Source organism: Haplochromis burtoni, unplaced genomic scaffold, assembly GCF_018398535.1.
Source record: "Haplochromis burtoni strain Fernald_Lab_line unplaced genomic scaffold, NCSU_Asbu1 Contig_238, whole genome shotgun sequence".
NCBI lineage: Eukaryota > Metazoa > Chordata > Actinopteri > Cichliformes > Cichlidae > Haplochromis > Haplochromis burtoni.
Genome location: NW_024582599.1, coordinates 851,657 through 873,918, shown reverse-complemented (window position 1 = coordinate 873,918; position 22,262 = coordinate 851,657). Strand labels below are relative to the sequence as shown.

Sequence of the window (22,262 nt, the reverse complement as noted above, 5' to 3'; positions counted from 1 at the left end):
TCTTTATCATTGAATTCATTATGTCACGTCTAAAACCATTTAAGCTGATAAAATAAACAGACAGGAATATCCAAACTGCTGATGGTTTGTTCACAGTAATGTTTATTTGCATGTAAATGTCTGCATGTAGACTGTCCACCAACTTTATGATCCTCGTTTGACACCTTAAACCATTAAGAAACCCCTTTGGTCTCATTTTGCAACTATAAATTTTAATGATTGGACTGTTGATCATAAAGAGACTACGCTAGTGGAATGTGCACTGACACGTGCGCTTGTATTTTGGATGATCAGCATTTTACTAAAGGCTCTGCCTGGTAAATAAGAGAATGAGGAAACATTAAATGACTGAATGACCCACGTGCAGGAATTTTTCATTAGACTACAGCAAAGCACCACAGTATGTACCAGTGAAAGCATGTGTTGAGGTGGAAGGCATGCACGAGAATGAAATGCAGAGAAGGTGCAGCTTTTCCTTTGTTTTACAGCTGCTGATATTTTCTAAGGTTTGGATTTTAAGAATGGCAAAAAAAACCCAGCTGCTGGAGTACATCTCAATCAGCCACAACTTGAGGGTCGTTGACAGGTGAAGCGAATAACACCGATTATCTTTCAGTGCAAATGAATCTTAAGCTCGTCTTTGCCTCCCTTTGACCAGGTCAAACTGTAAGTTAATGTCACCATGGATCTGCGAGAATAAAATAACAAGTTGTAAGTAGTATCAGTGGAAGCGCTCAGATGGTCCCTGTGCTGCTTTTATGTTTCTGTCACTCAGGTTTTTGCCCCTCAGCGATAAACAGCTGATAGGGTATTGTGACCCCGTCAGGCAGGCGGGCGGCGTGGACAAGTTTCCATGACTGCAATAACTCGAGAACGAGGCGAAGTAGGAGCTTCAAATTGATACCATTGGTGTATTTACCAAAACTCTCAGGCGAGTCAAAGGTCAGTGGTCAAATTTCCCGAAAATCTTGTGAATGTGAAAACTATAGTATTTTCAAATTGATAAGACAATGCATCAGCAGAAAAACATCTGCATTTACCTTAAAGAAGCAATTGCTGCTGCCCATCAGTCTAACAATTTAGAGTCCATTGTTCAACAGTAAGAAAGATTATTCACAAGTGCAAAGTATTGAAGACAGCTGCCAGTCTTCTCAGGAGTGCATGTCCCAGCAAATTCACCCCGAGGTCAGATTCCGCAATGTAAAGAGAAACTGCAGAAAACCTCAAGAACTGGATCTCAGACTGTACAGGCCTCAGTTAGCATGTTAAATATTCAAGTTCCTGACACAACAGGTAGAGCAAGACTTCTAGAGCAATGTCCTTTGGATTGATGAGGCTAAAGTACATGTTTCATCATGCTTAATGCATCAGCAAGGATGACCAAAGCAGAAGCTTTGTGAAAACCAAACACAGCCTATCAGCACAAACATCTTGTACAAACTATGAAGCATGATGATGTGGGCTTGTTTTGAAGTTGCAGGAGCTGTGCACCCTGCAGTCATCGAGTCGACCATGAACTCCTTTTACTCCAAAGTATTCTGGAGTCAAATGTGAGGCCATCTGTCCAATTGCTAAAACTTGGCCCAAACCAGGTCACGCAGCAGTATACTGACCCCAAGCACAGCAGCAAATCTCCAACTGAATGGCTTAAAAGAAAACAATCAATGTGCTGCAATATTCCATTCAAAGACCTCGACCTGTTGTGGGAAGAGAGCTGTGTCTAAATTAATGCCATCAAATTTCAATGAACTGGAGCTATTTTCTAAAGAGGAGTGGGGGAAATTCCTCCTCGATGACCTAAGAGATACACAAAATGACTGCATGAGGTTATTGCTGCTGCTAAATCTGTTCAGCATGCTGTTAATAATGGGGTATACTTAATATTTCACAAAATTCTAATACAATCATTATGCTTCACACCATTGCAAACTGATTTAAAGTAAGATAATTGTGTATTTATATGTATTTATAAAGCATATTTACAAATTATAAATAAATCGATTTAGATATAGAGATAAAACCAAAATACTATCCAAAAAAACAAAAAAGATCCCCATAAATATCGTGAAAATGTATTTCTAGTTTTCCTGTTATTATCTAACAGTGTTTTGGTGGAGTTGCTACATGAAGCTGTTTCCATTTTCAGTCCCACAGTTTCCATATTTGAAATTGAAATCCTCTGCTGTTTGGTCCTGTAGGCTCCTGATCATCTACAGTGGCTCAGTATGAAGTCAGATATACGCAGCTAATCTTTTCTCTTGTAGCTTGGAGCTATGCTATAGCTAGTGCTAATCTCTTAGCCTACAGCATTAGCTCTTGCTAAGGCTAATCCCTTTTTGTGCCGCACCGGGCCCGCTAACGCTAATCCATGTGGCTGTGTTGTGCTAATGCTAATCCAGCTGTCAGTCAGAAGTGCTGACCAGTGTAGAGATGAGAAGACACCTGTGTGCTGCTTACTGTACTCCAGCTCTCCTCTTGCACTCTTGTCAGTTGCCATGAGGCTCAATTCACCTCCTGCTTCCCTCCCTCTCTGTCATTTCTGATCATCCCGTGGTCTTTCTGATTTAACCTGTTTGTCTACATGCCTGGTAATCCGTTTTCTAATCCAACCCTCTTTCCAGGAATGCAGCACTTAAATGTGGATTTCAACCTCAAATAAACCCAGCATTTCGAGCTAAAGCTTTGCTCTCAAACTTTATATGAAAATGCGTGTTAGAAGACACGCTTCTTTGGAATCGAGACGATCATTTTAATGCTTATTGAGTTATACAATCATTCTTTTAGCTCTCAGGACGTCAGGACTCTTGAAGCTGGCTCCAAAAGTGAATGAATAGCCATGGACTACCCAGGAGCGTTGACACATACAGCTATACAGTTGCTGCTCAGTTTCTCCGGCAGTGTTGCCAACTTAGCAACTCTGTCGCTATATTTAGCGAGTTTTCAGACACCTTAGCAACTTTTTTTCTGAAAAGCGACTAGCGACAAATCTGGCGACTTTTTCTGGTGTTATTGGAGCCTTATTTATGATGACTTTTTGACGTGAAAGCGTGTATCACTCTTACTCTCAACAAGCAGTGGGTGCTGCCGTGGGCACCTCGCCCGTGCCAAAGTGCTCACAGGTGGAGGATAGTCCTCCCCCCGCTGCTATCAGGGCAGGAGACGTTCACACCTATGCATCCAAACTACAAATGAATCGCGCATGAGCGAAGCCGCTGCTCCTGCACTGACTGTAACGCAGTCAGTTCTTCTTTTACTGTTATGCTGTTTTGTGGATCACAAGGTTTAAAACTACTTATAAACACACACACACACACACACACAAAGTAACTCCACCAGAGTGCCTATTTCGGGTCACTTTTGCCGGCCCAAGCCCTGATAAAGGAGCAGGTTTGGAATTGTCACATTAAAAAATCAATAATTGCTAAAAAAATGTTATTAATTTGTAGTAATAAATAATTTCTAAATGCATATAGGACGTATTTTACTCACTTTATGTCTCGTCCACGATGTTATTTCTCTCTCCAACAGCGTAGGTTACAATTACATTAGCATGACCAATTATGCAACTTAGGCGATGAAGACATTTAGCGACTTCTAGCGACTTTTAGGACAACCAATAGCGATTTTCCTTACTGAGGAGTTGGCAACACTGGTCTCCTGTTCCTCACGTCCTAGGGGCATTGTTCAAGTTTGTGGCCTTTTAGAGCATTTTAGATGGTTTACTGAGAGGTACAGCCAGGAATTGACATTTGGGCTTTTGGAATAAGAATTGTAAGTAAATCTTAGCCCTAAAATTCAGTAGTGCCTCTAAAACTGTTGACATTACAAATTTGATAAAAACAGCCTTCTTTAAGGGCTATTTTTTAGCATTAATTTGTCACATAGTTGGCATAGCAGGTTGATGAATGTGGGACTGAATTAAATGACGCATGTATATTTGGTGGTAATGATGAAACGCATCACCCAGTGCAACCATGCAGCTGTGACCTGCTCCACCTCCTGGGTGGCTGTAGCTCAGGAGGTAGAGCAGGTCACTTACTGATCGGAAGGTCGGTGGTTCGATCCCTGGCTCCTCCAGTCTGCATGTCAAGATACTAACCGCAACTTGCTCTCCGATGCATCCATCTGTGTATGAATGTCGTTAGAAAGCACTAAGTATAGATAAAGTGCTTGAATGGGTCTGATTGGGTGAATGAGGCATGTTGTATAGCTTTGAGTACTCTGTGAGAGTAGAAAAGCACTATATAAGAATCAGTCCATTTACCATTTAGGCTTCGACTACACACATGTTGCTTCAGATTAATTGAACTTTGGGCTCTTTCACAGAATCTCGTTGCAAATACGACGTCTGTAATGTCAGCAAAATGATTCTCGTCTTGCTACCGTTGACACAAACAATGAGCGTTGCACTTTTCGGAGATGGCACAGTGAATTTGAAGTTTTCCGATCTCCCGTTCTCTCCAGTTATCTGCTATTTATTTCATCGTCTGGCGAGACAGCTTCCTGTCATTGCTAAAATCCACTGCTTTCGAGTGTCTGAACAAAACAGCTTGAAGCTTCCCCGGTGATGAAACACTCAGCCTCTTCCTCCTTCCTCCTCCCACTCATTTCCAATAACTCCCCCTTGGGACAGCTTTTCTTCATCTCTGTTATTCATGTTCTTTTCTGCTTATTTTTTATGAACACTGTTGTTTTTTTCCCCGCCATCGTCCATCACGCTGTGTTTTAAAGCCATTTGGATTTTGTTATGAAATTCTCTTCTTTTTGTTTTGAAGCCACCGTTATTACAGCCCAGCTTCTTCTGTCATCTATCACCGCCGCACAAATTGTGTTTCTGCTGCATTTGTCAGTTGTGGCTTCATTTTATCACCTTGTTTAATTACCTTACTTCTATCTCTTACTGCAGTGCAAACTAAATTAACCAAAGTAAACAGTACACGCCTGAAAGCCTGGAGGCGATTCAAGTGAATACATTTCGAAAATGGGCGTTTCTTGAAGTAAAAAAATGTATTACTAAAGAAAAATGTATATATCTGCCGATGCACAGGATGTGATGTAACTGTTTCTCCAAAAGGGCTGTTCACCTACGCTACACCCACACCACCCTGATATCAAACTCTGAGAAAAAAATCCACCTTCAGGCACGTTGTTGGCACAACATTATACATCATCAGCGTGTGATGCTCTGAAGGTTATTCTGTGAAATATTTGTCTAATTTTCTTTTTTGTTATACCTGAATCCTCTCATCCTCATCAGCTGCACTTAGCACTTGCTTGCATTTCCCAGCATGCCTCAGGAGAAACTTAAGAGGACAGCCGGTCGCAGGTTTTTCTGTGTAGGTGGACTCGGTGATGAGGAACATAGGAGCTGAGAAAAGTGCGAGTTTTGCAGCTTACTGAAAACACATCGTTTCCTTTGTTAAAGCTGCAGAAATACTGAATCTGTGTTTTTGTCCCTCACAGATGTCAGTGATGCTGTATTGAAACATGGTGCTGGAGTGTGTCACTCTGAAAAGACACTTTTTGAGATTTCACGGTCACATTCATCTCTCTTAAAAATAATAGGTTGTGGGGTGTGCACACTGTTAAGTCTAATTGTTGAACGTTGTCATTGTGCTTCTTAAATTTGTAAGGTCTGAGTTCAATCTATAGGATCAAGACATTCCTTTGTCTCTGACCACCTCTCCACCCTCTCTGTGCTGGGGGAGGTTTTATTGCAGATACATTTTACCTGGAAGATCTGTTTCTTGTGTGGTCAGCTTCCTGCCCTTTTATGGCTTCACTGTGTTGTGCACGGTGAACCAATACAGGAACTGAACCATATATTGGGTGTGGGGGAGATTACCATTTTATGACTGAGGATGTTGTTAGAAACAGTTGGAAGTCACGCACACAGAGACACACACATTCTCACACACTCACTCAAACACACACACACACACACACACACACACACACACACACACACACACACACACACATGCATACCGATGTGGGAGGTGCTTTTGCTGTCATGTGTATTGTGTGAACTGTTTTCCCAATAAAAGGCAGCAAGCAGAGGCCCGATTTGGGGTCATTTTGTGGTAGACACCGACGAGGCCTCCCTTGCAAGTAAATCGATCGCTGACTGTCTTGTTTTCTTCATGATGAATAAGTCTCTAAACTAGCGGGGCTTGTGGAAACACAGACCCACCACACACAAATTCATCCAAACTGGTTGTTTGTTGGAAACTGGTGGAAACATTCAGCTCAGAAACATCAGAGTGGGTTTAAAATAACACATAAAAAAACGAATCTGCCTTCCCAGAGAGGTGGATTTGTGGACTGATGGACTGAAATCACTTTCTTCACCTCCAGAACAAACACAAAGTGTGAGGGTACTTGTGAGTGAAAGCAAATTGTCCCACTTCAGCAGAGCAGACAGCTGAATCCAGCTCCAGACTCCCATTCCTCTTTCAAGAGATCAAATTCAGATTACCAGTGTGATTAAGTCCATCCTGAAGATCCACCACACTTCATTCATGTCAGTTTGGATGACAAAAGGCTCCAAGTGCTTTTTCATGTTTCATGATGCCTTTTTTTTTTAGCTAAAAATAACACATTTATATAGCTAATACAGCACAACACTGTTAATGATGATGATAATAATAATGTATACTTTATTGATCCCAGTGGGGAAATTACTTTCTCTGCATTTAACCCACTCAGTGAAGCAGTGGGCAGCCACCAATCAGGCGCCCGGGGAGCAGTGTGTAGGAACTGTATCTTCCTCAAGGGTACCTCAGAGTAGCCATTCAGTGGATTCGAACCCCTCACCTTCCAATCTTGGGGAGACCACAATTTCATTATTACTTCATATTACATTTTTTCCAAGTAAATCTCTGATTTAAAAAAAAAAAATGAAAAGACAAAAATGGACATCTTTCACATCAAACTTGTCTCATTTCTAAGAGGCTGCGTTTGAATTTTTGGGAAGCGCATCTGTAAGCGGAAGGTCGCTGGTTCGATCCCCGGGCTCTCTGTCCTGGTCGTTGTGTCCTTGGGCAAGACACTTCACCTACCGCCTACTGGTGTTGGCCAGAGGGGCCGATGGCGCGATATGGCAGCCTCGCTTCTGTCAGCTGCCAGGGCAGCTGTGGCTACAACTGTAGCTGCTCCACCAGTGTGTGAAGGAATAGTGGAATTGTTAAGCACTTTGGGTGCCTTGAAAAGCGCTATATAAATACATTATTATTATCTGTGACCTCAGCAAACACTTAAATAGATGCAGGGCGTGCTCTAGTATCCTATTGAGCATGAACGAGCTGTGGTTGTGGCTGTGGCTCAGCAGGTAGAGCAGGTGCAATAATTGGTATGGTGTGCTGTACCAATTATTGTTGTAAAAAGCAGCACTATTTAAGAAGCGTCCATCCATTTACCATGACAGGGCAGAACTCAGTTCTTCAGTCAGACCTCCTCTCACTCATCACATGGGGCTGCAACCACGATGTCAGGATCCAGAATTTTCAGTCCAAGGCTTCACAGCATTTACTGGTTTACATTCACTGTCTACATAGATCACACATACACGTTTGCTGTTTGAATGAGTGTAGTGGCAGACTTCTGGGGTTTGGTTTAAGCATCAAATGATCTTTGATCAAGTGTAGACACAGAGATTATTCTCAATTTGTCATATAAAGACTCTTTTTTCATGCAGAGCAACAATAAAACACGACTCTGACATGCTGTCACGTAATGGACATGCGTGCACTTATATACATGACAGTAAGAGGTTTGCTATGTAAACTGAGTGTTTTCCATGAGAAACACTGAAAGAGTTAAGCTGTCTGATAATGGACATGTTGTGGGCTTGTAACTTTAAAAGTAAGTGTTTGATCTGCAACACATTTGAAATTTTTTCTTGAAAACTGACACAAATGATTAATTCTGAATAATAATATTAGCTGGTTACTGTTTGAGTAGTTCTTCTGGCTCCTAAATGCAAATATATAACAATAACAACTGTTTCAGGAAGAATTCAGGACTTCACATGTCCGTTTGTAACCCTTCAAAATATTCTTTCTGCTTGACAATATTAATGAATTGTTATAGCTAATTGTCTTCAGTACAAACCTTTGAGTTATCAGTATTTTCATTTTTCATTCGGATATTTGTCACTCTGTAAAACCACCGCTCGCTCCGCAGCTTCCCTTTGTCCTTTCTGTAGGTCCTGCTGAGGAATTTGGATGAAAGGAAAGGAGGCAGAGCAGCCTCGAAGGGAGGGCGAAAAAGAGAGAGGAAGAAGTGATAGAGGAAAAGAGGGAGGAGAAGTGACAGCAGGGACAGAAAATAGAGGCAACGAATCTTTAGGAATACTAATGAATTAATGATGCAACCTGTTGACATTTTTCTCTTTCTTCTTTCTGTCCCTGCACTCTTTCCTTGTCTCATTTCAACCCCTCTCTTCAACTCTCCTCCTCCTCCTCCTCCTCCCCTTCTTCCTCTGCGCTCCTGCAGGTAGGAGGGTGTCCTTGTTAGCTTGTCATCCTGTTGTAACCCTGAGGCCAGTGATGTGACTGGAATGTGAATTCATCATAAAAGGACCAACTCTACCTGAGGACTTCCTGCTTCCCCAAGAAACTCAGGTAAGTCGTACATAATGGAATATTTAATGTGATAATTCTCTGTGTGGTTTGACTGTATGTCTGGAAAAATTACAAGTGCTGAAAAGCAGCTTGGTAATTTTGGGGCTTTGTTTTTTTTAGAAGGTACGTCTCCAGTTATTTCATTCAGCTGAAAAGAGCCGATGCATAAGTGGGGAAAAGTGATCATACTTAATCAAAGAGGCTGTTGTCAAGCAGAACGCTTAAACAAGACAGAGTACAGCTGGTGCAGGTTATTGACAGGGTACATGAACTCAGAATATCATATTAATCCCTGAGGAAATCATATGCGTACAGCTAGGGCTGTGCGATATGACCAAAATTTCATATCCCGATATACGAATTCTATCGTCCCGATAACCATATAAATCACAAAAATGTAACATTTTCTGTAAATTCTGTGAATCTCGGGCAGCTCGACTTGTGTGAAGTGTTTCCAGCTGCGCGTCATGTAGCTGCAGTCGAGTGTTTTAACCGATGCATGAAACGATACATTTTTAGACATAAGTTGTAACGGCCGCCGTTTTCTTTGTATTTATTACACGGTGTGCTGCGGGGAAAAGCCTGTTCTAACGTTTGAGTCTAAGGTTTATTTTTTAGCACCTGGCGGCTCTTTTTTAATTCTCATCCGTAAATAATCTGCCCTTTCACGTGATTCAGTTTATTTTGAAAAGTCTCAACAGGATCTTGAGCTTTATTGTGAAAGGCTTATGTGGAACATAAACAAGCGGTGTTACCGTCGTTGTTGCTAACCACAACGCATAAAAACAGGCGCTTGTCCGTCCATAGTGTGGTTTACATAAAATATAAGAGAAAGAGAGAACTTTAAGAAATGAATATAGCCACTACAGTGACCATCAAAACGATGAAAAATAATGCCGTAAAGAGTTTATTTTGCGACACCACGAAACAAACGATAGCATAAAATGAAACGATAGACGTTTTTATATCGTCATCCGATATATATCGTTATATCGAACAGCCCTACGTACAGCTGTAATAGCTGGTGTGGTTAGTCTTGCTGGTGTAGCTAGATGGATTAGGTAGAAGTGCAAGTAGGCAGCGCACCACATGTCGAAGCCTTGTCTATGACATTTTTAGATGCCACCTTTTACTTGACTGTTCAGAGTCCAGAGTTCTGAATGGACAGACTTCAGGTGCCCCAGTCCCTTGGATATGCAGGCTCAGGCTGCTGTGATGCACTGATCCTTTCACTCTTTATGATGTCAGAAAGAGCAGATACCCTGATCTCAGGTACGACTCTGGGTGGGAAAATTGAAGCTTGTAAGGGTCAGCCCGTCAGACGAACACTGTGGGCAGGGAGCTAAAACAGCTTCTTTCAAATGTAGCGTGACCTGATGGGACTGGTTCAGTCCTTTCTGTTGGTTTTCTTCCAGGAATATGTTTATAGTGTCTTTAACTGGACTGTGTGTGCAGCACAGCCGGTAATACTGTGAGTGTGTGTTTGTTGTCCTCATGTAAAAGGCCTCTCTGTGTGTGTGAGCTCCATTCTGTCACATCATCATTACAAAACACATTATTATTAGAAATTACATAAAACATTACGTGCATCCTGATGCTAACAGATGTGTTTTTAACATAGTTACGAATAGTTACACCACTTACATTAAAAAAAATAAAAATAATGTAACTACTTTGAGTTCTTAATCAAAATCGTAGAATTTGATAGTTTTGATTACTTCTTCTCTAACAAATATCTGAACCTGGGAAATAAAACAGGATTGTCCTTCAAAGGCTTGTGAGGTTTGAAATAAGGCATTTTAATGAAGACAGATTTCCAACATTGCAAAGGTTCTTTTGGGCCAACACAGCCACCTGCCTTGGCGCGGTCGGCCGTTTGCAGGCACAACAGACTTGGCTCGGTTGAAGGAATCACAAGAGGCTGTAGAAATTAAAGCAAAGAATGCCTTAGAAATGGAGTCTGTCTGGACGTATCGACAGCGCCTCGTGAGCCACTTTCCCCACAGCGCTGTTGCACTTAAATGTGTTCCAGCAGCTTTGCTGAATGGCACTGAGCAGAAATAAGCCAAAAGAAAGGATTTCTGTACATAATGAAAAAATGACGTGAAATTTACTGACAACAAAACACAAGGGGCGATTTTGACACATAAATTCTGTTTACTGAAGTGATGATCGGTTAATGTTCACCTGCCACTAAGAAGAATCTCTACAGAATAATCTACACACAAAGTGTGCTCAGGGCACAGATTATAAACCACCATTAAATATTGTTTAATAGCAATTTTCCATTGCTCTGTTTATCAGTGTGACATAATTCTATCTATTATTTTATTAATAATTTATTGACTCTGTCGTAAAGCTGTCTAACATAACATAATAGTCTTAAAGAATCATGTTGTTTGTGTCTGAGGGATACGATCCCCAGTAATGTTCACAGTATGTTTGTTCAGGTCACCACTTACTAATACGAACACCACATGTGATAAATCTCTCCATAACCAGAGAAATTGTTGAATTTTCTACCTATGATTTGCACATTCATTCATTTGTTTGTTTGTTTTCTTATTAAATGTTTCATTTTAAAAGCTTGTTACTAAAAAGTAAATTACTGGGATTTCTAATTAGCCACATTTCGATTAGTAAAATGTTGTACTCTGTTACACATGCAAGCCATATTTCATGCTTCATTAAGTTAAATTAGCCCAACACACACCTCCATAATCCTTCTTCTCTTCTGTCATTACACCTTTATTCTGAAAGTCTCTGCAGCTATTTTATTCTGGGAAAAAATGTCCTGGTGAAAACATCCCACCGAGTCATTTAGCCAACTTATCCAGAGTGACTCACAATAGTATAAGCTGCAACAAATCGCAATCCCTGCATCATCCACACAGTGCAAGTGTCCAAGAAGAAAAGCTGTAAGAGGATTGCAGGGGTCAGAGCTGTACTGCACTCACAAAAATGGTATAAATTTTCCTGTCCATTAAAGAGATCTTGTACTGTATTACTGTAGCATCGGACAACATGAAATATGAGCTGAAAGAACAAATTCAGAACACGTGACACTTCTTCTTCCACAAGCTTCATTAAGTAACAGAAAAAACAGCAAAGAAAATGCAATTTAAGAATCTTCTGTGGTCTCATTTGGGGTCGTCAAATATCCCTTATTCGCATTTTTTACAGTACTGTGCTGTCCCCATGATTTCATCAGGGGTTATTCTAGGTGGAAGACACTGTTGAATCAGTAAAGAAACTCACATTGTGTCTTTAAGTATGCAATGATATAATAACTGACTTTGCACTGATGAACCATGATGACCATCTGTCTCAGATGCTGTTGGCCCTCCAAGTCCCCAAACCATTTTTGACCCACTGAGCCGCGGACTCTAATAACTCCAAGACGTCTGCAGCAGATTGTTAAAGTCTCATTGTGTCGCTCTGTTATCCTGATGAAAGACGTCACTGTCTTTGGGGGAAACCATTCCACTGAAAGCATGTGTTGTTGCAGACCAGGTGGCACATGAATACCTGAACACGGTGTTTCCCAGCACAACATTTCCCAGAGAGTCATGCCCCACCACCAGCCTTACTCCCTCACAGGGTGCTAAGACCATGTGACTCAGCAGGTCAGGTGGCCTGTTCAGACCTTTTCGTGCCCACTGTAGGCGTTTTCCACGTTGAGCAGGGGTTACCAATGGGTCTCAACACATCCTTGTACATCATTCACATTTTGTGTCATTCTTGTGTTACAGCAGCCCCTCTCTCACCTTTGACCCATGCTGAGAGCTCTTGTTAGGGGCCAAAAACGTATTCACAGGGCTGTAGTTTGTATTGTTACGCTCACCACTTACCTTTCAGTTAATGAGATTCACCAGACCAGTCCTTCTGTTTCTCTCGCGTACACAAAGATGTTACTGTTCAGGTTTCATCTAATACAGCCCAGATTGTTGTTATGAGATAATCAGCTCTATATGTTTCATATCAGAGTAGTCGTAGTGTTTTGGATGAGTGTATTTAGTCCTAAAAGAAGTGATGCTCTCAGTGTCAGTGTTCTCGGTCTATCCCACCGGGCTGCTGCCCCCATGGCCTCATAATGTGTTTAATACGCAGGAACAGGAAGGTGGATGAACTGTGAATGTGGACTGATGAGCCTGATGACACATCAGGATGACGAGACAAGCGCTGCTCCCCATAGAACTATATCTATATATCAGTGTCATCTCCATCTGATTTGTGCAGAGCAGGGGGGATGAGAGGGAACAGCTTCACTCTCAGCCAATCACAGAGCGAGCATACGCGAAGAAAGAACACAACATCCTCTCACAGAGTCAGTCGCTGGATTTTTTTCTATTTTCTACATTATTTCTTATAGCCATTTATCCAGAGTACCAGTGTTCTCACACACACACACACACACACACACACACACACACACACACACACACACACATAACCCTAACTCTCAGCCTAAACCTAAATATATACTGTAACCTCAAAATGAGTCAAATGCCTTCAAACTCATGAGGACGGGCGTTTTTCCCCCATAAGTGACTGTTGGTCCCCACAAGTATAGTAACATGCCAATTATCTGGCAAATATACAGATAAAAAATAGATTGCACTTTCCCCTCTCTGGATGCTAAAGCTACTGTATATGATGCTTTGTGTTTGTGGGGAACTTTGAAATAAGCCTTCTGGCTTTATTCTTTCATTGCTTCCTGGAGAATCCTTGACTGAACCTTGAATTTTTACAGCATGTATAAAAACATCCTTATTTGTGCTCATAATTCCATCCCAAGAGAAACTGTTATGGTCTAAAAATAAAATGAAAAAAAAAATCAAAACTGTTTCTGTTTCAAAATAAAATGAGACCTGAAATTACAGACCTGGGCATATGCAGCAAAACAGTAATAGCTTATTTTCCACCTCTGGAGAACACACTGCGCCACAAAATGGTCCAAAGCTGTCCTTTTCTTTGGCTTCAACATCTAAATTGATAATTCAGGCAGAGCGCTCGAGGCATAAAGGCCCCTATGGAGGACTGAAAACACTCATCTGATATATTGTTCCTGCACTGGGAGACCGAGGTATTCCTCTGGGCTACATTCACTCTCCACGGAGCAAATCCATCCACAGAACTCTAAAAATGTCTCTTTACTGTGATTCAGAGCTCTGCATCAGCACCCGATCACAGCCATTTGTCATGTGGACGAAGGATATCTAATCTTTATCTGAGGTGCTGTGTTCTAATAGAGCAAGAAAGGGGCAACCATTAACCTCCCCTCTGTCTCTGACACTCTGGCTTTATTTCTTTCCATGTGACCTTTGCTGCTTCTCTATACTCATGAGGTTTTGTTGGACTTGGGTGAACATGTGCACACAGTTGTCCAGCCTGTTGATAAAAATGCTCGCCACTGGAAAAAAAATAAGTTGCATGTGTAAAATGATATTTTAGTGTCACATACCAGCCAGCTTTTGGTGTTCACAGAGGCGGAGTTAAGTTCTGCATTAAAGCATGGCAGCAGAAAATGCAGAGCTTAAATTCCACTTGGACACTCAGATAATCCACATATATAAAAAGATGGGAAAAAGCAACATTTACCCTCAAAACCCCTAAAAAATAAATGAAGCAGAAAATATAGAGGAAAAGATTTAAAATATGAAGCTTGTACTTTTTCTTTTTATTTAGCATAACAACAGAACCTAATAATAACTCTGGAGATTCGCGATGCACATATGTGTGGCTCCATGTGCGCTTTTGCAGATCATTTCATATTTAGCGATTTGTTTGTGGAGGATGCTGGGATGTTTGTGAGCCACTCTCTGCAGGTTTTAAGTTCAAATATTTCCATCTGCCATCTCTTTTCCCCTCATACTCCTCCTTCCAGTCTTTAGCTTTACGTCTTTCATCTTCTAACTAACCCTCACACTTGTTTCCTGCTCATGTCGTCTTCTATTACCACGAGTACGCTCCTGCTTTCAGTCGTTCCTCACTCAGTGTTAGTCAGCCACTGCGTCATCCTCGCTGGTCTCTCTCTATCTCTGCTTCACACTTTCTTTGTTTTATCTTGCTTCTTTTTCAGTCTTTCCCCCTACTTTTTGTGTCCCCGTTAAAATATCTCTTCTTTAACTTTGTGTTGTCTTTCAAGTTATGCACTGATAGCTTCCCATCTCTTTGCCCGTGCGACGATAACGTTAGTATCACTGGAGAGTTCCACGATCAAAGAGTCTGTGATGAATAATAATTATGAGGCAATTACTGCTCGCAGAGATACGAGTGCTTTACTCCACACAGAACCAGTTTTGCTTTTCAGTGTTGGGTAGCTTTAGCTTAGCAGTCCTTCGTGCTAAAATTAGTTTGCTTACACACTCGTTCACAGACCCGATGATAAACACACAGAACAACATACAATAAAGGCTCAAATGTCCACAGAGCAGTCTCCTTTTGCACTCAGATCAATTATTTATGGTGTTTATCTGTGTGGATGCAGGAACACTTTATGGATTTGTTATTCAGATGTGAATCAATGCCATTGTTTTAGAACTTTAGAAAAATGTTTCCACTCAGCAGCTATCCTTGAACAAAGAGAGTCACAACTATGTACAGTATATAGTGTTGTGGTGATACTGCCGTTTGATTCATACTGGTTTGATCATGGTCAGGTTATGTATCCAGTAAGAGTCACCATGAGTATCTGAATACTCACTGCTTCTCAAACTGTGCACAACATAAAAACAAGAGACATGTAGCTAAAATCATACTAGCTCGGATGATGCTGGACAACAATGGGCGAGAAATTTTACAGGTAAGAGCATCATAACATGTTGAGAGTGATCATTATGTAAGTAAAGAACCCATCAACTACATGTTCCCAGAATTCCTAGGGGCAAACCAGTGTCCTCCCTCACTGATGGTTTGTTGGTGCTGCAGATACAAAGAGTCTGAACAATGACAGCAAGAAAAACCTGTTTCCCTGCCAGTATGTTCACCAAAGGCTTGTATGAAGGCTAAGAAGCTTTTTTTGAGTCATTCAGCATCGTGACAAAGATCCCGTCATTGGTGGTAAGTGCGGGGTTTAGCTGCAAGTTCTTCGTGTATTGTTAAACAAACAAAACAATGTGTTGGATACAACAAAGACGGTGAAGTAAAACTAGAACATGAGACGCTGTATGTGTGCCTGTGTGTTTTAGGGCTGTTTGTATGGAGACGATTGAGATGAGCATCAATAGAGATGGAATGAAAGGACCCAAGGCAACACACACACACACACACACACACACACACACACACACACACACACACACACACACACACACACACACACACTTTCTTTGGCTGCCCTGTGATTGACTCACTGAATGTTTTTCTTTTTGATGATCACTTTTATGTCTCCATCTTCAGCTGTGTGTGTTGTGTGTGTGTGTGTGTGTGTGTGTGTGTGTGTGTGTGGTGTCAGCCAGTGAGTCAGTCCACCCCCACCCTCCAACCCCACCACCCCCTCCCTATTGCTGGAGGATCATCCAGGAATAAACACGCATCTCTCAGGCCTGGTTTCTCTCATCAGTGATCACTGATCCTCCAACTCTCCACTTTACACAGTGATTCACAGCACAGACTCAAAGCTGGAAAACAAAAGCCTGAATATCTATCCTCCAACAGTGGATATTAACCTGCCACTGTACTTAGTCACTGTTTTTTATTTCAGTGTTTTGTCTGTTGTTTGTAAAGTTTATCTCACAGATGTTAAGATACTGGATTTCACAGTCTTTCAGTATAAACACAGTTACTCTGCACGGTCAACGTTCTTCACGCCTGAAACTGAAATGCTGTCCACTGTTGCTGTACGCAAATCTGCATACATTCCATATACAAACGATACAAAAGTGTGTAAAACAAGTTTGTATTTTAATAGTAATAATAATAATTCTTATTATTTTGGGGCTATGTTGATTTCTAGTAATTATTATTTCCAAACACAGTTCACATCTGCTGGAAAGTATATGAATATTTTAATTAAACAAAACACAATATAGATTTTATTTAATTTAATAGTTCTTTGGAATTTTAAAGAATCTAAACACTATATAAAAACAAACTTTGTAACATTCCCAAAACGTTTGGCCACAACTGATTTTCATTTATTGATTTTTTTTTATTCAATATTGCTACAATTTTAAGAATGACATTTCTTACCTTTGTGCTGGTGCTTTGCTCAGGACAAACTACTCTGCAGTAGACATCTTGTGCATTTTTATGCATCCAGATAACCCCGTGGCAGCTACTGCAGCTCACCCGTGCCCTCAGGGGTCACCTGGCTTCTTCTGTCTTAGGTGGACTTCCTATTTGGCATCTACTTTCAGCCGGGTTGTGACACCCGTAACACTAATTCACTAATCATCTGCAGTACTGTTGGAGGGCTGTTGGTCCTATGTGCAGCACACCTCAGTCTACTGCAGTACAGTTACTGTGTGATGATCACACAGTAACTGTACATTTTGTAGTAGCCCACAGAATGTCGGCTACTACAAGATCCTGTAGTCGGGATCGTGGCCTGCAGTGTGTTGTTTGAAGTTAAGGCCTCTGAATTCGCAGTACATGTTGGTCATAAGTGTTACATTACACAAGGGTGGTCAGATTGCTTCCAGTAAAAGTGATGTTTCTTCACATGTCCATCCTCTACAGCCTCCATGGCCCAGGTTAGAGTTGGTAATCAGACCATCTTATCCCAGCTTATCTCAGTTTTTCACACCTCACAATAAGTTGACGGTGAGACTTCATAGTAATGTGATGTAAAGAAAGTCTGCGTGTGCCTTGGCAGTGCCCTCAGATCAGTATTTGTAGCTGTATGAAATATCTCGTGCTTTTACAAAGAGTCCGCTCTCTCTCTCCCCAGATGTTAAAATAAAAGCTAACTATACCATATGTGAATCAGCAGCATAAAGTGCAAAGGTCAGAGTCGTGGCTCCTGCAGATGATTCATATTCCTCTTTCTGCCATGCAAATGACTCACAGTTTAAACCACAAAGGGTCAGATTTAATCTTTGTTGCATTTGTAGTTGCGTTGCCCTGAAGACAAACCGACGATAAATCTGAATCCAGCTGTTGATCTCTGTCTCATTAGTTCAGAGCATCTTTCTCTTCACTTCAAGCGTCCTTTGAGCTCTTCTTGTCCTTTTAACCCCTCTCCTTTCTCCCTTCTTTCTTTCTTTATTATAAAAGCGAGTGGTCCTGCCACTATTCAGAGATTGTCATAGCATTCCCCACAAGACCCTCCGCTCTTACTTTCCTGAGCGCACTCAGTCACTGTGGAATAAACACAGTGGGCTTCATCCTCAGATCACTTACTTGCTGCTTTTGTATATGAATGGATTTTCTGAACCATAAAAAAGCAGACGTGACATGCTGAGCTACAAAAGAGAAATAGTCAGACAGTTCAGGGAGGAAATAGAGATGCATTAAGGGAGAGAAAGAAGGAAGATGCCTTGTGTGCTCAAATAATACATTTCTTTCACTTTGTTATTGATATAAAACCTGATGCAATGTATGCCAAATCTGTTTGATGATTCCCTCAAGCAGGTGTGCACTTTCTGTGACTCTAACACAGGTACAAACTGCAACCACTGTGGAAGCGATTGATGTCTTCTTCCTTAATGTTTCATCTGATGCCAGTACCGATAAAAATATTTTTAATTTCACGGCAAAACCACCCTGTCTCAATTATTCCAGCAGCCACGACTGGTTATATAGCAGTGATTTAAACATCCACACTAATCTCCTCATTTCAAAGTGTCTGGATTTCCTCCAGTGGTGGGGCACAGATTTAATAAGACCCTGCACTCTTTTTCCCTTTCATGAGCAAAAGAGAAAAGCAGCTGGATGAGGGTTCGGTGAAATACTATTCTTTGGAAAATTGGATGTGACGAGTATACTTAGGTTAAGGCTGCCTCGTGCTGAGTAGGCGGTGCAACTCAGTCTGACCAAGGTCGTCAAGGTCCTCGTCAAGGTCGCGATGTAGGGTACAGGGTACACCTTGGACAGGTCACCAGGTCACCAGCCTTTGACAGGGCTAACACACTGAGACCGACAGCCAATCACAATCACATTCACACCTAACCAAACAACTTGGACTGTGGGATGAAGCCTTCGGGGGCAAACTCCACATTTGGAGGGTGAAGCTGTAGCGTTAGCATAGATAGTAGTAATGTAGACAAACAGCAAATACAACATAAAAAAATGCTTCCATGGATTTTTTACGAGACATAAAAGCTATATTTACCAGAAAACCAGTGGAGGAGCTAAGTGAAAGAACAAAGGCTTATATAATATAGTGATATCTTCTGATAAAGTAATATCGGGAGGAGCAAGTTGATTTAAAAGCCGCCCGCTCCCAGTTTGGGTTTGGGAGACAGACACTATCTCTGGTTTTCAGATCAGGCTTCAAACTTTCCTCTTTGCTAAAGCATATAGTTAGGGCTGGACCAGGTGACCCTGAATCCTCCCTTAGTTATACTGCAATAGGTGTAGGCTGCTGGGGGATTCTGTGTTTATACACCACCTTGCATTTAATCATTAGCAGCTTCTCTTCTCTCCTGTCTCCCTCCATCACCCCCAGCCGTCGTGGTAGATGGCTGTTGCATATAAAAAAAAACTGAATTCAAACTTAATGCACAGTTAAAAGAACTTCAAAACGTTTTGGGTGCCTCTGCTCCCAAATGGGCACCAGGCAGCGAGACATGGTTCCAGAATGATGCTGGAGAGACCTTCAGAGCCAGGTGATAACTGTCCGTGGGTTTATCATAAACGATACATCAATACGCTAAATCTGTTGTTCATTAACCTCATTATGTTAGTCTAATGTTGAACATTGGCCATTAATGGCTAATCAGGACCAATCAGAATCAAAGGTACATGACAGAACTGTTGTGCAGTACAGGAAACATACATCGTGTTTTAATGAGGTCCAGTGCTTTGTTACAGGAGTTTACTGCAGTGTGTTTTAGTCTGTTTGTAATTTGCTGCTCGTTTGCAGCTTGTTTGTTTGTACTTCCGCTGCATGCGATTGTGCTGCATGTATGTGCGGTAATTATATGTCCTGTTGTGTGTTTGCATGGGTGATTGGTGTATATGATCTCTGTGCGTGTGTGGGTATGAATGCAGCAGCAGGAAATAGGTCACACCCGGCGATGTTTTCTCTGCTAATATACACGTCTGTGCCAGGAAAGCGATCGATAGCGATTGTGCTGGAAGAACAATCTCGCCTGTTTGCATCTTTCTTCTCTTCATCTGTTTACCTCTCAAACACCTCGGCTTCTTTTGCTTTCCACTTGTTCGTCTATTTCTGCTGTCATTTATTTTTCTCTGCCTCCATTTTCACTTAGGTTCACTGTTATGTAATAACAATAATAACAACAACAGCAACAACAACAACAACAACAACAATAATAATAATAATAATCCATTTGATTCATATCATTTGTTTAAAAAATCTCAGCCTTATAGTATTCCAAAAATATCAACAATGGGAGAAAAGCAGATGAAAACAAAAGACAATAATAAAGAACACAATAGTAAAACATTAGTGTTTCCCAAACACTGTGCAGCGGCACATAGGTGAGCCGTGGAAGATTATCTGGTTCCACCTGATTAGTTTTCTAAGCGGTCGGCGTGAGTAATGGGCAGAAAAGTACATTCTCTTCCACTAGAGGGCAGTACAACTTCCTGCTCTAATTAAATTGGTTGTCACCTGCCAATAAAACAAGCAATAGATGAATATTTGAAAAGATAAAGTAGTCAGTCTGACCTGGTCCTGGAGAAAACAGATGAAGGCCCTAGCATGAATAGTGGTCAGAAGAAAGCAGAAAAGGTAAACTGGGGACAAACCGAGCTGATTCTGCTCTGTCTGGTGCGTGGTGAAAAATGATCAATATGCTTTTTGTGCCATTTTTGTTTGATGGCGTGCCGTGTGATTTTTCTAATGGGAAATATCTGCCGTGGCTCCAAAAGGTTGGGAAACACTGCATTAGGGCAATATTATAAAAAGCTATAGATAGATACACATAAACAGATACATCGCTCGGTCCCCTTCGGGAAATTTCTTGCACTGGAAGTCACCTGACATTTCTATACACCACCTAAATACGATCACATGAACATAAGATAAGCAGACATGAGGGTGAGTTTAAACTGTGAAATCTGGAACTATAGTTGATTCTCTGACATGAGGGATCTGGGTTCAGAATGAGGAACAACCATTCTGAGATTTAAAGTGGAGCTATACTGTGCAGGGACTTAAAAGTAATAAATAAAATCATGAATGGGAAGCCAGGCAAACACCAAATCACATGCCTTTGGCCTGTGGGAGGAAGACACTTGCACAAAAAGGCCCCGGACAGAAGGTGGATTTGAACCGAGGACCTTTTTGCTGTGAGGCAATGACCGCTGTGCAACCCTGCTGTTATTTATAGGTAAAAGTGTCAGTTCCAGTGACAGACAGTGATGCCTTTGAATGTCTCTGTCTCAATAACACAAACATTTTCACTTTTGAGTGACATTAAAGTCCAAAAATCTCCCAGTTCTCACATTTCAGAAGCTTGAACCTGAAAATGTTTTAATTTATTCTTGATGGATTACTTGTATAATTACTTCATTGCTGGGGCTATTTTAGGCCTGAATAAGCATCTGTTTCAGAAAAATAGATTTCATGTGTATTAGTCAATTTGTAATTTTCAGTTTTTTTGTCTTTGTGCCGATGGGTTAATATATTTATATTTTATGTGTCATCTAAATTATTGATGTTTGTTTTTGTTGGAGAGCAGATCAGCGCTCTGTGCTGGGCGGCCTGAGGCTCATTCAAAGTCATAAATCTGTCTGGATGAGTTATATGCAGTGTTGGGGAGGCTTCCACATGTTAAACAGAAAGAAATCCAAGGACAAACTCCGTCCTCACTGGAGGCAAACATAAAGAAGTAAAGAAGCTGCTGTCCGAGGCTTGACCTCTCAGTGTGCCTGTCCTGATTTATTTACTTAGCATACACTTTCTTCCAGCTCCCCAAGCATTACTGATTGTGGAAGAAATGTGTCTATATTATTAAAAAGTGACACCAGATTCTTGCTTTAGTACTTACTTTATTCCACTGTACTGTCCAATTATGCCACACTTTTTTTTAGTAGAATCTACATCACAGGTTGTGGTTATGAAACTATATTTTTCCTTATAAATTCCACCTCAAACTGTGATTTTCTTCCCTCCCCCTATGAAACTCCCACCTTTCTCCTTGCACTAATAAAATTAACTTCACACAACAACAGATTCGGGTTCCTCCCAGAATGTTTTAGCATGGATGGCTGCAATGAAAATGATAAATAAAGCTCTTATCTGATGCCGTTTAAATGTGTCACCAGCACGCGCTCATCGTCAGACGGCACAGACCCAGCGCCTCGTCTCTGCAGCATTCATGGAGCCTTCAGAAAACTCCCAGAAAACTGCTGAAAGATGAAGGTTTGCACCTGTGTCGCCTCCAGCGACCTTAATATAATCGAACCCAGCGACCAGCTGTAATGAAGCTGTCAAACATACTGTACCTTGTTTAATTATTTAAAAGCTGGATGCAGGCTGTGCGATTATAGAGCTCTATATGG

General features: G+C 41.2%; 1 protein-coding gene across 4 annotated transcripts in view; it reads left to right on the top strand.

The window, feature by feature from the left end:
- si:cabz01090165.1 (uncharacterized protein LOC100333421 homolog) overlaps positions 1–22,262 on the top strand; it is a 308,652-nt gene that overhangs the window by 70,045 nt on the left and 216,345 nt on the right. For 3 of the 4 annotated variants that reach the window (XM_014338648.2, XM_005937960.2, XM_005937961.2), the window contains exon 2: positions 8,497–8,624. The gene's annotated coding sequence lies outside the window, so the exon portion shown is untranslated. The remainder of the gene's footprint in view (positions 1–8,496; positions 8,625–22,262) is intronic. The other variant, XM_042227017.1, reaches the window with a different exon arrangement.